Source organism: Aulostomus chinensis, chromosome 4, assembly GCF_037954235.1.
Source record: "Aulostomus chinensis isolate RoL2024-O1b breed Wild chromosome 4, RoL_Achi_v1.0, whole genome shotgun sequence".
In the NCBI taxonomy this organism is placed as follows: Eukaryota; Metazoa; Chordata; class Actinopteri; order Syngnathiformes; family Aulostomidae; genus Aulostomus; species Aulostomus chinensis.
Window position 1 is genome coordinate 29,468,450 of NC_141323.1, and position 16,692 is coordinate 29,485,141.

General features: G+C 42.6%; 3 non-coding genes across 3 annotated transcripts; 1 reads left to right on the forward strand and 2 right to left on the reverse strand.

Annotated features, from left to right (window-relative positions):
• Positions 1–1,604: 1,604 nt before the first annotated feature.
• trnae-uuc (transfer RNA glutamic acid (anticodon UUC)) lies at positions 1,605–1,676 on the reverse strand. The gene has a single exon. It is a non-coding gene; the product is annotated as a tRNA-Glu (tRNA).
• A 5,109-nt stretch (positions 1,677–6,785) lies between these two features.
• trnah-gug (transfer RNA histidin (anticodon GUG)) lies at positions 6,786–6,857 on the forward strand. The gene has a single exon. It is a non-coding gene; the product is annotated as a tRNA-His (tRNA).
• A 2,346-nt stretch (positions 6,858–9,203) lies between these two features.
• On the reverse strand, positions 9,204–9,276 carry trnaf-gaa (transfer RNA phenylalanine (anticodon GAA)). The gene has a single exon. It is a non-coding gene; the product is annotated as a tRNA-Phe (tRNA).
• Between the last annotated feature and the right edge of the window lie 7,416 nt (positions 9,277–16,692).

Below are 16,692 nucleotides of genomic sequence, written 5' to 3' on the forward strand. Positions count from 1 at the left end.
GCGGAACCAGAGCTCCGCTCCTCCAACCTAAAATTAACTTGAGGTCACTCGGTGCATTTTGCTGCTTCCTAACTTGATCTTTTGAAACACATCAGCTTCATTGGGAGAGTGAACAAGAAATGAAATGGTCTCCCTACAAGAGTCACCTTCAAGCTGCTGAGGCAACATGGCTGCTGATCTCTGGTCCTTTTGCTTGAAGCACTGTTGCTTCCTTGACCGGATACAATAACCCAGTACAAACACTAAGTAAGTGCATTGAACAAATCAACCATTGGATGTGCCAGAATTTTCTTCAGCTGAACAAAGATAAAACTGAAGTAATTGTTTTTGGAGTTGAAGAAGAGCGATTAAAAGTCAGAGCTCAGCTTCAATCAGTAATGTTAAAAGCACAAACCAAACCAGAAATCTTGGTGTAGTCATGGACGCAGACCTGAATCTTAACAGCCACATAAAGACAATTACAAAGTCAGCCTACTATCACCTGAAGAACATATCAAGGGTTAAAGGACTGATGTCCCAACAGGATTTGAAAAAAGCTTGTCCATGCGTTTATCTTCAATAAACTCGACTCCTGTAAAAGTGTCTTCACAGGTCTCCCTAAAAAATCCATCAGACAGCTCCAACTGACTCAGAATGCTGCTGCTCGAGTCCACACGAAGACCAGGAAAGTAGATCATATCACTCCAGTTCTCAGGTCTTTACACTGGCTTCCTGTCTGCCAAAGAATTGATTTTAAAAGACTACTGCTGGTTTATAAAGCACTGAATGGTTTAGGACCAAAATTCATTTCTGATCTTCTGGTACGTTTTGAACCATCCAGACCTCTCAGGTCGTCAGGAACAGGTCTGCTTTCTGTCCCCAGAGTCAGAACCAAACGCGGAGAAGCAGCATTTAGTTTCTACGCTCCACATATCTGGAACAAACTCCCAGAAAACTGTAGGTCTGCTGAAACTCTCAGTTCTTTTCAATCACAGCTAAAAACCCATATGTTTACCGTGGCCTATTATTAAATCAAACTTGAGGCCTCTGATCAGTATCTCACACTGCACTGTAACTTCTATCTGCCTGTTTAGCTTCTATCTCTAACTTTACTTAAGCTGCAATGTAACTCTTCTAATTGTGTTGAATGTCTTTCTCTGTCTTTACTTTCTCTAATTATGTTGAATGTCTTTTTATGTTTGTTTTATGTAAAGCACGTTGAATTGTCCTGTTGCTGAAATGTGCTGTACAAACAAACTTGCCTTGCCTTGCCTTGCCTCACTGTTCTGTGTTTGTTCTGCTCAGTGGAGGAAGGAACGAAGGACTGGAGCTCTAAGTTTTTCTGTTCCTACATCAGTGAACACACTTTCTGTGCTGAGAAGGAACCAAAGCTACTAAGGAGGATTACAGAGTTTGTCCTTGCAGGAGTCAGTGACTTAATTGTGTCTAACAAAGGGTTGAATCTGAATGTGACAGTTCCCCTTCAACTTGGGGCCATGGCAGAGTGAACCAAGAACACTGGCAATGGGGGTGAGAGTGGAGCCAACGATGGATTCACAGTTCATCACCTCCACCATAATGTGGACCACCTTTCCTGTATCCACTTTCAACCTCTAAATAACTCATTCCCTGACCGGGAATCAAACCCGGGCCGCGGCGGTGAAAGCGCCAAATCCTACCCACTAGACCATCAGGGACCACACAGAGCTCTCCAACAACAGAGATGATACACAATGACTGTGGTCTCAGTTGAGCTGAGCCACTCAGACACAGTCACCCATTCAAGCTGGGCCTGATACCACACTTCAGTACAGACAGAGAGAAAGAAGATACACGGGATCCTTTGAAGAAAATGCAAGAAAGACAGGAAGCCCCCATCACATCGTCAGTGTTTCAGTGACTGGCATTGTGAAGAGACTGAGACAAAGTCACGTTATGAATGGAGGGCTGAGTTGGAGCAGAGAGGGGGCAAGATCCTGGGGGTGGACTGTCTTTGGGAAGCTGAGGTGTCTGGTGGTCTTGGTGGACCCTCTGTAGCTCAACTGAGACCACCAGAGTCAGTGTGACTGTAAGCCTTCAAAGCCAGCATGAAGGAGCTGGTTTTATCTTTGAAGGGGAAATCACACACACAGCTACTCTCAGTTCCCAAATGTGTGTGTCCTCACTCCTCCGTCCTCCTGCTGCCCTCAGAATACAGACACAATTCAACCTGGTAGGTCTGGTGCATAGAAGTGCTCCTGAAAAGATTTGTGTCAGCCCACAGCTGGCTGTTCTTACCTGGAACCTCAAGATGAAACTGCTTCCACAGATTGGAAATGAATCTGATGTTGACTTTTGGACAAATCACCTGTTCATCAGTTCAACCATCACTTCCATCCATTTTCTACTTCTTATCTTATGATAGAAAGGAGTCTATCTGCTGTGTGACGGAGGCAGTTACTGTGAGCTGCTGCATGTCTCAGCTGTGTGTGTGTGTGTGTGTGTGTGTGTGTGTGTGTGTGTGTGTGTGTGTGTCAGTGACGTGCGGTCAGGGGAGGCAAGTGAGGCTTTGGAAAGATACTACAAATTTTATATACATGATTATATACACTACTTTTTCAATTAGAATGTGGATCAGATCAGCTGATTTCAGTGTGAAGTCCATCCCTCCATCCACTTTCTATTCTTATCCTTTAAGGGTCACGGGGGGGGGGGGGGCGATCCCAGGTGACATTGGACAAGAGGCAGGGTTCACCCTGGACAGGTCACCAGTCCATCAGGAGAAATGAGGTGGTCGGTATCATGCAACCTAAACTAAAACATTAGTCAGATCAAATTCAGGTTAAAGCAAGAGTCTCCAGATCAAAGTCAGAATTCCTGATGATGTCATCAGGACTTTGACAGTACCTAGAATTCTGTCTTTGATCTCAGGAGGACATGAAAGAAACACAATTGAGGAAAGTATAAGAGAGCACATTCAGCTTCATCAGAAACACTTGAACTGTTGAACAGTAGAATTTGTTTGAAACAGTTTACAACACTTAGTGACACGATTGAAGAGGGAAGATTTTTCTACTTTAAATTTAATTCTAACTTCAAAGTCAAGTCAAGTCAAGTCAATTTTATTTATAAATGCCAAATCACAACAGAAGTTATCACATGACACTTTACAAGTTTATCTACTGAGATCGGTACCCTGGAAGGTATCACCTTGGCCCCCAGCACGACCCGAAGGAACCTTGGAGTTCTCTTTGATGAGGATCTGTCCTTTAATGCCCACATTAAGTAAATTTCTAGGACTGCTTTCTTTCATTTGTGAAACATTGCTGAGATCAGACACATCCTGTCTCAAAAAGATGCAGAAAAACTAGTCCATGCCTTTGTCTGCCTTTTGCCTTGCCTTTGAGAATTCAAAATTCTCCTTCTAACATACAAAGTCCTCAACAGTCAGGCTCCTTCATACCTGACAGAGCTCCTAGTCCCCTATTATTCAGCTAGAACCCTTCGCTCCCAGGATGCAGGGTTACTGGTGGTTCCTAGAGTTCTAAAAGTACACTGGGAGCCAGAGCCTTCAGCTATCAGGCTCCCCTCCTGTGGAACCGTCTCCCAGTTTCGGTCCAGGATGCAGACACCCTCTCGACCTTTAAGAGCAGACTTAAGACCTTCCTTTTTGATCAGGCTTATAGTTAGGCTGCTTAGGCTGGCCCTTAGATATGCTGCTATAGGCTTAGGCTGCTGGGGGATCTCCCATGGTGCACTGGGCTTCTCTCTCCTCCTCTCTGTCCTCCTGTATGTGTCATACATAAATCATACTAAAAAAGGTCCAGAGGCCCACAACAAAATATTCAAATCAATATTTCCATGGATAAGGAAGCCTAACAAGGAAACCAAGAGATGGGAAACAACTTGGATGATAGAAAATTGTTTTTAGTTTATTTGACAGCTGATTGAAGACGTGGGTCAAAACTGACCTGTTCACATAAGAGATGGGAACAGAAAGCTAACACAAGAGGAAGGTTGAAGCTATGAAAAAGGAGTTTGATAAAAATCTTGAACTGACAGTAGAAATATCCTTTTGTATGTTTACCTTTTTTGACAGAAGTCACTTTAGCTTGGCAGTGAAAAGAATCTCTGCTAGCTTGACAAATAAGTGGCACAAACTGGGTTCAAGCTGGACTTTGGACACTGGTATCTGCAACAACTCCCATCAACTCCTAATCTAGCATCTCTGCTGTGCTCAAACTATTTTACAGAACATTTGACAGACCTGTGGAGCAGTGAGGACAGACATGAGTTGATCCACATGATCCACTGAAGCGCCATTTTACCCTGCCACTGAGGTCACCAACATGAGCTGGAGTTGGGACTCTTGAACTGAACCTGGTATCACAGCGACACCTACTGCTGCTAAATGGAACAGCAACATTGAACCCAAGTACAGGATTGAAGGGAGACTGATGGTCGCTGTTTGGGTTTTTGAAGAACAAGGAGGGCGTTGGTTCAAGCTGGATTCTCAGAGACTATTTCCCCAACCTCTACATTGGCATCTACACTGTCATCCAGTCAGGTGACTGAAGTCATCCAGTCATGTGACTGAAGTCATCCAGTCATGTGACTGAAGTCATCCATTCATGTCAGTGATGTCACTTGGCAGGACTGTCATTGCCATCACATTCTAGAAAAGAACCCAGACTCCACATTTACTCCTGTCTATTATTGTGTCCCATCCTCCTGGTCCTTACTCTGAATTCTCAGAGTTTATATCCAGTTCAGTTCTCAAAACAGATGAAGTCATGAGTGTAGATTAATTTCCTTTTCTCCACTGATTATATGTCAAGGTTTGTGTGTGGGGGTGGAGCCTATCCAAGCAGCCTTTGGACAAGAGGCGGGGTTCATCCTGGATGTGTCACCAGTCCGTCACAGGGCCAACACATAGAGACAGACAACCATTCACACTCACAGCCACACCTACAGTCAATTTAGAGGATCAATCAGCCTCGTCCCCTCTTGATGTCTTTGGACTGTGGGAGGAAGCTGGAGTACCAGAGAGAACCCACACAGACACAGGGAGAACATGCAGACTCCACACAGCTGGGGCTCGAATCTGGAACCTTCTTGCTGTGAGGCCACAGTGCTGACCACTGCACCATTGTGTCCCCTGAAAATGCCACCAGATCGTTTGGATTTCCTTTAAAATCAAGTACACATGAACATGAAGAGGTTTTCACAGGGCTGGTGGTGCAATGGATAGCATGACTGACTACTGTCAGAAGATTCTAGGTTCAACTCCTGGCTTGCGCACTTAAAACTTTATACTGAGAAGCTTTCACACCTGAAGTGTGAACCACTGCTAAAAGTCACTGAAATCCTCCAAGGTTTCCTCCTTGTCTGCTGTAAACATGAACACATGCATGGATCCTGCTACCTCTCACATGTTAAGCTGGCACTTGACAGTGACAGCAGGAGAACAAAAGAGCTTGTTTCTAACATTACTTGACAGCACTTTTTAGGGCCTGAGCCAGAAGGAACTTCTGGCAAAGACTCCATTATTTTTTCCACTTTTTTTTCTTCTTGCAATCAACACTGCCCAGAGTTGATCTGCAGGAAATAAGACTCATACAATTGATGCAGTTTGGTCAGACGGTGCAGACACACTTGACACCCAGAGAGGTGAGCAGGTTTTGGACCAAGTTGAAACTTGTGAAGTATTTGAGACAGAAAATGACAGAAAGCTGTGGCTGTGTTCTGGTTCTGCATGTTTCAGATTTATTCCCCTCCCAGTAATGTCTTATTTCCAGCTCTGCTCTCCCTCAACTACTGTTTAGTGTCATATTTATTTTGCTGACTACTTCATTGACATGTGGTCAAAATGTCTTGTGTTTCCTGAAATTAACTGAGTGCTGCTCAGTAAAGTAGACATGACTTGAGATTCTATTCCTGCTTGGTCCATTTCAACATTCTTATCCTTCCTAGCATTGGAGATAAAGTATCAGTCAGGGCTGTACTTGATTAGTACTGCATATAGTACACATCAGTCACTGCCATTACACAGTGGAATGGAAGTTGAAATACTGTTGACCAGCAAGCTGAAAACTGTTGTGATATTTGACAATTCTATTGTTTCTGAATGAAAATCATGTGAAGGAGAATCATTGAGACATCCTAAAAATGGCTGAGGTCTGCTGAGCTGCAGCAGGTCTGAGCTGCTTTTGATGCCCAGATGATGAGGAGGCAGTGAATGTTGGGTTTGGTGGAGCTGAAAAAATGCTGCAGGTGTTGAGAGGTCTGCTGGTGTCCAGGACTTCCTCTCCAGTTCTCAGCTTCTCCCTGCAGTTCCCACAAACACCACAACAGTCCTGGAACCCCTGCAGATGGTGGAGGACCATGATGACCCCGATGCACCATCAGGCCATCAAAAACCAGTCCTGATGATCAAAAAGGTCCCTCCACTCATCCAGCGTCAACTCTAGAAGAAGCTTCTGGAACAGATGAGCAAACGCACTCAACTAGAAATCATGATTTAAACACAATGTTGATTTTTACAATTTCCTTCAATGTTTTAAAAACCATCAAAGTAGACAGAAGCCCAGATGGTCCAAACCTGTTTCCTGTCTCCTGCCATTGTGGAGAGCCTCTGTTCTGTCCTGCTGCTGTCCAGTTGTCTCTACTGAGCTCCTCTGCTGGTTCCACCTTGAAGAGGGTCTGAGCTAAAATTGAACCTTGGGGAACTTCAACCTTTGATCTCAGAGTTTTGTGTTTGATTTTAGAATTCTTTCTTTGATCTCATCTGAGACAAAGACATGGAAGCTCAATCTGATGTTGAGGAGGCCGTGATCGTATAGTGGTTAGTACTCTGTGTTGTGGCCGCAGCAACCCCGGTTCGACTCCGGGTCACGGCAGCATGAGACAAATTTCTTGTGTGTATTGATGGACACAAACCAAGCAGAATTTTCCCACAATGCAATAGGGCGGTGTTTGGTCAGTGTTGAGCAGGCGTCAGTCTGACAATGATGTCATATTATTTTGTTATCACTTGACCAGACCCAAAAGTAGGCTCCAGGTATCAGTTTCTTCTCAATGCTAATATCTGCTAGCTTAGTCTGCTACTTTGATGGCTCTGACTACAAAAAGGTCCAGACCCCTGGATATGGTGGTTCCTTCCTAAACGTAGATTCTGTCAGCTCATGTTTTGAAATCAACTCACCATGAACACAAGTAGATTTCAATGGACTGCAAATGTGTCTCATTTAATGGTAAACATGTCAAATATAAATTCCATCACCTGAGGAGGTCTGCTGCTGGAATTAAGCTCCAGATATTCACAAGATATTTTATATCTTAAAATAAAGCATTTTTATATTTGATTTATTATTCATTAGCCTGCTTCATGTGGTGTGATTTTATGTGTCCTATATTGAATCGAACTTTGTAAACGATCGTCCCTGAGGATGTTGAATGATGTCAAAAAAGTGTTCTCTCAGCTCTCCTTTCCTCTAAATAGAGGAGTCTCTGCTGAGGTCGTTCCCTCTCAGAGTCCTGACGTCTATTCGGATGCACCGAGAGACTCAGGCAAACAGAAGACAAGGGCAAGTGAAGTAACCTGAAAATGAGAGGGGAGGTTCGACATCAAACTAAAACAGGAAGAACAGGACACAAATGGGATATCAAAATAAGAGAGACAGAAGATGGAACTCCATTTCCTTTCTGAGTCTGAGTCACAGGATTGATAGAGTAAAAATAAATGTCCTACCAAAAAATCTCTTTCTAGTTCCAGGACCAACTGGAGAAATTGCCTTCAAAACCGTTTCTGAATTGAACAAAATGCTTTCCAGATTTATCTTGCAGGGGAAGAAACCCAGGCTCAAATTTAAACCACGACATGAATGAGCCCCAGTTCCTGCTGTACTGGCCCATCAAAATCTGGAAAAACGTTTCCGTAAAGTCCAAATCTCAATGAATAATCTGGAATGTTAACAGGAGAATATCACTACAAGTCATTTAATGATGTGCTTTTAATCCTGGGTTCAAGCCTCATGAAATGAACCCTAGATTTAAATCCTGGATTCAAAGAGAGTAACAACTTTCTACTCACTTGTGGAAAATGGAAATTTAAAAGATTTGAAAGCCTGAGAAGAGAATATCACTGAGAAAGTCTGACTTTTTAGAATCCTCTTAGGTGAGCAATTATTTTAGAACACGACATCAGAAATGAAACAGACTTTAATGATCCAATGCTGAAAATATTCTTGGCTGCCCATCAAGAAACAAGAAAAACCTCATATCGTATGTTGTTTTCCGTTTGACCTGATTCTTGGTTGTCAACTAACTGGCTCATTGGCTTTCTTGATGGAACAACAAAAGCAAAAGTTGAAGACTTTGAATATCCAGGCCTCTGGCGTGATTCTCAGCTGTCATTTAAATTTCACATGAACTCAGTGTCCAAGCAAATATCTGGTGGGCTAAAATGACTTTTGTCGTTCTGTTGACTTTTTCCATAAGACGTCTGGAAAAGTATTATAACACAGTTCATGTTCCCAATGTTGGACTACGCTGGTGGTTTCTATGGGAACACTGGTGACGGCCCCAGGCCTGGGTCCTATGCAGCGTTGTGTGTGCAGGGTCCTGTTGGTGGGTGTGTTTGTGTCTTTGCAGGTTTGACGTCCTCAACAGTCAGGTTCCTTCATACCTGACAGAGCTCACAGGTGAACCCTGCCTCTCGCCCATAAATGCTGGGATAGGCTCCAGCCCCCCTGCAACCATTAATGTGGGTGTTTTGTTAATTGCATGCCACATGAAATTATTATTGGTCACTTTTCTAGCAACAGTCTCACAGTGGCAAGACAAGAACACTTCTGCTTTTGATGATGACAGTTTGTTCAACACTAAACTTCATCCAGTACCATGTTGTCAAACACTGGAACATCCACAGCACCTGAACAGGGACTTGAACCCTGGACCCTCTGATTAAAAGTCTGATGCTCTACCGTCTGAGCTACTCAGGCTCTTTCTACAGAATTTAGACAGGAAAAGAAACACCTGTGAAGGTCAAACTGATGCTTTCTTGACTTGTTCAATACTCCATGTTAAAGTCCACCATGCTTTTGATTGGCACTGATTCTCTGTGGCAAAATCCAACAAGAGGCTCCAAAAATGTCTTGAATGTCATAAGAATGCACAGGACAAGATGTTCGTTTCCTTCATGTCTGCAGTTCCTCCACTGGAAAGTAAAGTCAATGCTGTTCCTCTGCTGAAACCTGGGATCGGACCAGGGACCTTTAGATCTTCGGTCTAACGCTCTCCCAACTGAGCTATTTCAGCTCTGAGTGAGGGCCCTGCTTCTCTCATTTTATAATCTCTTCCACTCTCACTAGACCTGAGAGAGGATTTGAGCTTCTGAAGTCATGACACATTGAACAGTTCTACAGGACCATTTTTGATGAATGTCTGAATCACACAAGCCTTTTTTGTTTGTCTTCTTCCCAGTTGCCTCAACATTGTGAGAGCCAATAATTCCACATCTGTACCAGACAAACCTCTGGTTGGTGGGTTTTCTGGATCTTTCTGTTCTAACAGTGTCTTTTGTCTTAATTATGCCACTTTCACATGATACAAACACAAAATGAAAAGCAGAACAAGCCAGAACCCAAAATATGGATTTGCAAGGTCAAACAAACAACAACCAGTCAAGCAAATGAAACCAACAGAAAACAACTACTGGTTCAAAACCAGTAAAAAACAAAAACAGAGGAAAAGTCTCTGTGTGCAAGAACATGCATGTGTGTGTGTGTGTGTGTGTGTGTTTAGATGCGTGTGTGTGTGTGTGTGTTTAGATGCGTGTGTGTCAAAAACTGACAACATGAGCCAACAGTGGTGGTGTCTGTCAAAGAGGTGGAGCTCTGTCCTTCACCTGCAAGATTTCAGCAGGCAGCTCAGGTCTAGTTTTCTTCACTGTGCCACCATGATAAGTTTCCTCCTGAGAAGTTCTTGTCCAAGGTCATAGCTGGTAAAAGAATTGTCACAGTGATACTGGGACCCTGCAGTCCAGTCGTCATATCCAGGACCACACTGGACATGGCCGTCTTTGTTTGTTTTGTTGTTGTGCAACGTGAGAGAACGTGACAGACCATTTTATACCAAAGAGAGGCTCTGTGTGTGTGTGTGTGTGTGTGTGTGTGTGTGTGTGTGTGTGTGTGACCATGTTAAATTCTTTTAAATAAATGTGTTTCAACCTGCTATTATTTGTATGCTGTGTGATTTCTGAAAACCAAGACTAACTAAGCGCGCTGACCGATTGAGCCACAGAGACTCTGAGTCTCCTGCTTTTCATGAAGAGTTTTCAGGCTAATTTCAGAGTGTGAGGTCCACACGGCACATTTGAGGGAACATGAGGGACAGCTGAGAGTCTGACTGTCATGGCGAAAGCCTTCAGCACTAGAACTGAAACAGCCCCCACCATCTTAACCCCCCCAGACCAAACATCATCGTCCAGCCTCCAACCAGAGGTCCATCAGTTATCATGGGAGCCACGTGTGGAGTCTGGATTCTTTTCTAGAAAGTGACGGCAATGACAGTCCTGCCAAGTGACATCACTGACATGAATGGATGACTTCAGTGCATCCAATTACCAAGTGCACTGCAGCAGTCCTTGTTGCTGTCTGCTGTTGTGTCACAGCAAAGTCTTTGGTGCTGGGATGAGGTCATGGAGACGATCTGGGAGCAGTCCTGATGTTAAATGGACAAAATGTGTCAACATGAAATAAAATTGGAAACCTATTTGAAGCCTTATTTTGTGTTTGATGGACATTTTTTTAAATCTCTAATGACTTGTTTTAACTGAACCTACTGGATCCTGTGGTGCCTGATGAGGAGACAACTTGCAACTCTCTTCTGGCAGGCCTCCCTGCATGCTCATTCAAGCCTCTGCAGATGATCCAGAATGCAGCAGCACGCCTGGTGCTTCCAGCCCAGCGCTGCTCCAAATCTCTAGCCAGACTCTTCTCTTCTGTTGTTCCCAAATGGTGGAACAAACTACCCAACTCTGTGCGTTCTGCTGAGTCCCTTTCTACTTTTAAGAGACAATTGAAGACTCAATTGTTCAGAGAGCACCGAGGCACTTGACCTGACTCTTCTCCTCTTTGTGCTGTGGGGTAGAATAAGTCAGAGGGTCCAAGACCCAGCACTTAGTGATTATGTAGCACTAACTGTGTTGTGTGATGTTGTATGTCTGTCAAAAAAAAAGAAAAAAAAAAAGGGAGGGGGGGGCGACACTTCTTCTGCCACTAGATGGCGGTAGCTGTGACCAAATCACAACTGAAGCACGTTTGCGCTTCCTATGGACTTTTCCTTAATTAAGTCTAAATTCTTGCTTGTGTTGTACGTCGCTTTGGACAAAAGCGTCTGCTAAATGAAATTGTAGAATTGTAGAATTGTAGAACTTGGGAACAAAGTTGAAGAGGAGGGTTTTTGGAGGGGAGGGGATTTTTTTTCCAGTGTTGTAAATCAAAATAACTACAACGACATGATAGAATTTCTCAAAATGTCCTGACTAAGATGGATTCCAAACCAAATCAGCTGTCACAAGGGAAAGTCTGCATGTAAACACACACACACACACACACACACACACACACACACACACACACACACACACACACACACACACCAACTGACATTCCCAGGGACTAAACCAAACCAATTCCTACGTAACCCTAAGCTCCACCTCAGTTCCAGATGAAACTGGTTGAACATGGAACCGTCCCACTTGGAACATTTCCTTCACCTTCACCACCACTGGAGTATCAACAAAGATTTTGGTCAACACCAGAATGGTTGAGACAAGACAACATGCTACCAATCCTCTCTCTCTCCCTCATCATCAGCTGCTTCAGCCCTTGAAAGAAAACCTTTGACACATGGACCTACAGTAGGAGCAGATGTTGTCTCCTCTGGAACAGCAGTTTAACGTTGTTGGCAGGACTCCAACCTGCGCGGGGAGACCCCAATGGATTTCTAGTCCATCGCCTTAACCACTCCGCCACAACAACTACACTCCCACACACATGAGTAGAGGACTGATATTCAACAATTTCTCTTCATCAAAGCACAGTAGATTTTTTTTTATCTTCTCACAAACACAAACTATTTGTGTGTGTGTGTGTGTGTGTGTGTGTGTGTGTGTGTGTGTGTGTGTGTGTGTGTGTGTGTGTTGTTTACCAGCAAGCTGAAAACTGTTGTGGTTTTTGACAATTCTATTGTTTCTGAATGAAAATCATGTGAAGGGACTTCCGGTGACGCCATGATGTAGAAGACACGAGGGAGAATTGCTCCGAGAGAAAACTTATGTAAAAATAGCTCTTTAACGTGATATTAGCAGCAGAAAGGGGTCGAGGACGCGGATAATCAGAGACTAAAGATAAGAGAAATAAAATGGACAAAAAAGGGAAGTCAGCTAAGAAAGAAAATGCGAATGATACAGGCGCCGGCAGAGCGCGGAGCGCCGCACCGGGGATGGCGATGTCCGGAGACGAGGTATCGATGATATTAGCGGAGCTCCGTAAACTACGCCAAGAACATGCAGACGCGGTGACGGAAAACAAAGGAGCCTTAGCAAGACTAGAAGCTAAAATAGCTGAAATGGGGGAGAAAATGGCTCAGTTGGAGCAGCGGTCAGATGAGATGGAAGAGAGGATTAACGACACGGAAGGCCGGACGGCGAGGCTGGAAAGAATGGTCACTTTTCTACTTCAACACGAGGCAAGGCTGTCCGCGAAATGCGAGGACTTGGAATCAAGATCAAGAAGAAACAACATAAGAATACACGGAATCCCAGAGGGCGCTGAGAAAAACGACACCATAGGATTTGTGACTCATTTTATTCAGTCCTCAATGAACTTCCCTGATAAAATGGCGGTTCATTTCAAGAGAGCGCACCGATCACTGACTACGAAGCCGAGAGAAAACACGGCCCCCCCGCGAGCAATAATTGTTCGCTTCCTCAACTACAGGGTGAAAGAACGGGTGATTCAAGAAGCATGGAAGAAAAAGCTCACGTATGAGGGACGTAACGTCTACTTTAACCAGGATTACACAAATGAAGTACAAAAAAAGAGGAAACAAGTAAGGGAAGTCATAAAGAAACTGAAGGAGAAGAACGTGAAGGCACAATCTCCATATCCTGCACAGCTGAAAGTCTTTCTGGAAGACGGGACAAAGACGTTTGCCACATTAATGGATGCTGCACCCATGCTGAGGAATATGGGGATTCAGGTGGAGGAGGAGGACGAGACCGAGAGACTACAGAGAGTGATGGCGCAAGGCAGCTGGACCATAATGACGGGACAGAGGGGGAGAAGACAGCAGCCAAACATCACAGAGACGGATCTACGGGCCCTTATCAAGTGAAGTATTTCATACGAAGAGGATGCCCTGAAATATACATGATCAATAAAAGTGTCTGTTAAAAAGGACATACACGAAGACAAATGGAGCTGGTTAAGAGGTAATTTACTACTTATAAAAAACAAAAAAAACAAAAAACAGACAAAATATTGTTTTGGTTCTATTTTGGAGCAAAATCACTGCTTTTGTGGAGCAAATGGCAACTTTACACAACATCCGAGAAGTTGCAAGTGCACATAGTGCGAACCACCAGAGGGCCTTCATCACAACTCTCTGGTCAGGGGACAGTTGGGAGTCTTGTTTTTCTTGTTTTTCTTGTTATTGTGTATTCGTTCTTGAGGAGATGCAGACTTGTCTTTTTCGCTGTGCTACTTTTTGCACAGTTATATTAGTTAATAAGAGATGTAAAGTTACTGGGTTTCCACTTAAACAAATATGAGTAGGCTAAACCTTGTGTCATATAATGTCCATGGGTTGAATCACCCCATAAAGAGAAAGAAAATACTGAGTCAATTGAAAAAAATGCAATGTTCAATAGCTTTGATACAAGAAACACATCTGGATGACAACGAATGTAACAAACTGAAAAGGGAATGGGTAAACCAAGTATTTCATGCTTCTTTTGGAAAAAGAAGGGGAGTAGCCATATTAATAAATAAATCCCTGCAATTTCATACAGAGAAAGTGATAAAAGATCATCTGGGAAGATATATAATGATGGTTGGTTCCATAAGCGATATGACAATATCCATACTAAATGTTTATGCCCCAAATGAGGAAAATGCGGCATTCTTTAAAAATATAGCCAACGTAATTGCCAACAATGGGAAAGGGATGATAGTGATTGGGGGTGATTTTAACACAGTGCAGAATGGTAAGCTGGATAGATTGCCTCCAGAACAGGGACCAAGTGTAAAAAAATCGAAGGTACTAAATAATGTCATAAGAGAGCGAGGTCTTACTGATCCATGGAGAAGAAATAACCCTAGAGGGAAGGATTTGACTTTTTACTCAAACCCACACGGGAGTTATTCAAGGATAGATTTTTTCTGCGTTTCACAACAACATATGCATAAAGTGCTGGACTGTGGCACAGACACCATCACTATAAGTGATCATGCTCCTATTACGCTAACGGTAGATATGGGTAATGAATCTTTTTTCAAATACTGGAGACTTAATGTATCTCTGTTATCAGATGAGAGTGTGGTAAAGGAACGAAAACAAAATTTAAAGGAATACTTTCAAACTAATGACAAAGGGGAAGTTTCACCTTCAATTTTATGGGACGGGGGGAAGGCAGTTATTAGAGGGAAAATAATAGAGATATCTTCCAGAATGAGAAAGGCCCGATTAAAGCAACAAAATATGTTAGAGAATAAAATCAGAGAGTTGGAATTGGAACACAAAAGAACATCAAGTAACTCAACACTTATCGAACTGAAAAAAATCAAACAACGGCTCGATGAACTATTAACTTACAAAGCAGAGGGGGCTTTAAGGTTTACGAATCAGAGATATTATGAGATGGGGAATAGAGCCAGCAGATTATTAGCATTTCAACTTAGAAAAGCCCAGGCAAATAGGACGATAAATAAAATAAGACATCCTAACTCTAAAAAATATATGATAAAGCCAACGGAGATAGCAGCAGCCTTTGCAGAATATTATAAAAATCTATATGATGACCCTGACTCGCAATCACTAGAAAATAAAACACTGGCATTCCTCAAAAGATTGCACTTACCGTCATTATTAACAGAGGAGGCATCTGAAATGGTTAGGCCAATCTCAGTACAGGAAATAGCTAATACAATTAAGGTACTTAAAAATAATAAATCCCCTGGCACGGATGGGCTCTCGGGAGAATTTGATAAGTGTTTTGCGAAGGAGATTACACCAGCCCTTTTCAAAGGATTTAATTATGCCCTGACATCAGGTGACCCAGCAACATCTTGGTCAGAAGCCATTATCTCAGTCATACATAAAGAAGGAAAGGACCCAACCACATGTGAAGGATACAGGCCTGTCAGCTTGTTATGTAGTGATCTGAAGATATTGACTCATATTTTAGCACATAGGATACAGATATATATAACAAAATTAATCAAACCAGATCAGACAGGGTTCATCCCTGGTAGACAAGGAGCTAACAATATTAGGAGAACATTAAATCTTATATCATGTACTAAAAACAACAGACAGCCCGCTTTGATGCTCAGTTTAGATGCACAAAAGGCATTTGACCGGGTAAAATGGAGCTTCCTATATCGGACATTAGAAGTTTTTGGGTTTCATTCAACATTTATAGATTGGGTAAAATCGGTTTATAAAAACCCCAAATCACGGATTAGAGTTAACGGATGCTGTTCAGATTTCTTTCCCCTCAAAAGAGGGGTCAGACAAGGGGATTGTCTGAGTCCATTGCTGTTGGCATTAAGTACTGAACCATTAGCCGAATCAATAAGACAAAATAAGGATATTAAGGGAATAAGAGATGAAGGGGGAGTGGAGCATAAAATATCTTTATTTGCTGACGATATATGAACATATCTAAGTGAACCCTCCTTAACTATACCAGCTTTATTGAACAATCTGAATGAATATGGAGAATCATCAGGTTATTTAACGAATGAATCTAAGTCAGTAGCAATGATGCTTTCAGGCAAATATCCAACTGAATTAGAGGGAAAGTTCAATTTCAAATGGACCACCACAGGGTTTAGATATCTTGGCATCATTATTACTCCCATTATATCACAGCTATTTAAAGAAAATTATGGAAAACTGATTACAGAAATAAAGAAGGATTTGGCCAGATGGGAGATATTGCCCCTGTCGATGGTGGGAAGAATCGAAACAGTGAGAATGAACATTGTACCCAGATTGTTGTTTCTGTTCGAGTCACTGCCAATTATGGTCTCTAGTTCAACTTTTAAGATGTTAGACAAAATCATATCTAAATTTGTTTGGCAAAATAAAAAAGCTAGAATCAAATACAAAATCCTTCTTTGCCCAAAAGAGAAGGGAGGGTTAAATTTACCTGGTCTAAAAAATTATTATTGGGCAGCACAACTTAGAGCGATTATTACGTGGATCACGAAGGAGACAGACACAATGTGGGTGGGAATGGAACAAAATTCCTGTCAGAAAACACCTTTGGAGGTACTCCCGTTTTTGAAAGAGAAGATGCAGAAAAAAGAGGGGCTGCGTAATGACTGGATTAGGGTAACAATAAAAGTATGGTCAATAGTGCGAAAAAAACTGAAAATATCGAACTCAATAAGTAGAATCACCAAAAAAGCAGGAAATCCAGACTTTTTACCATCTGTTATG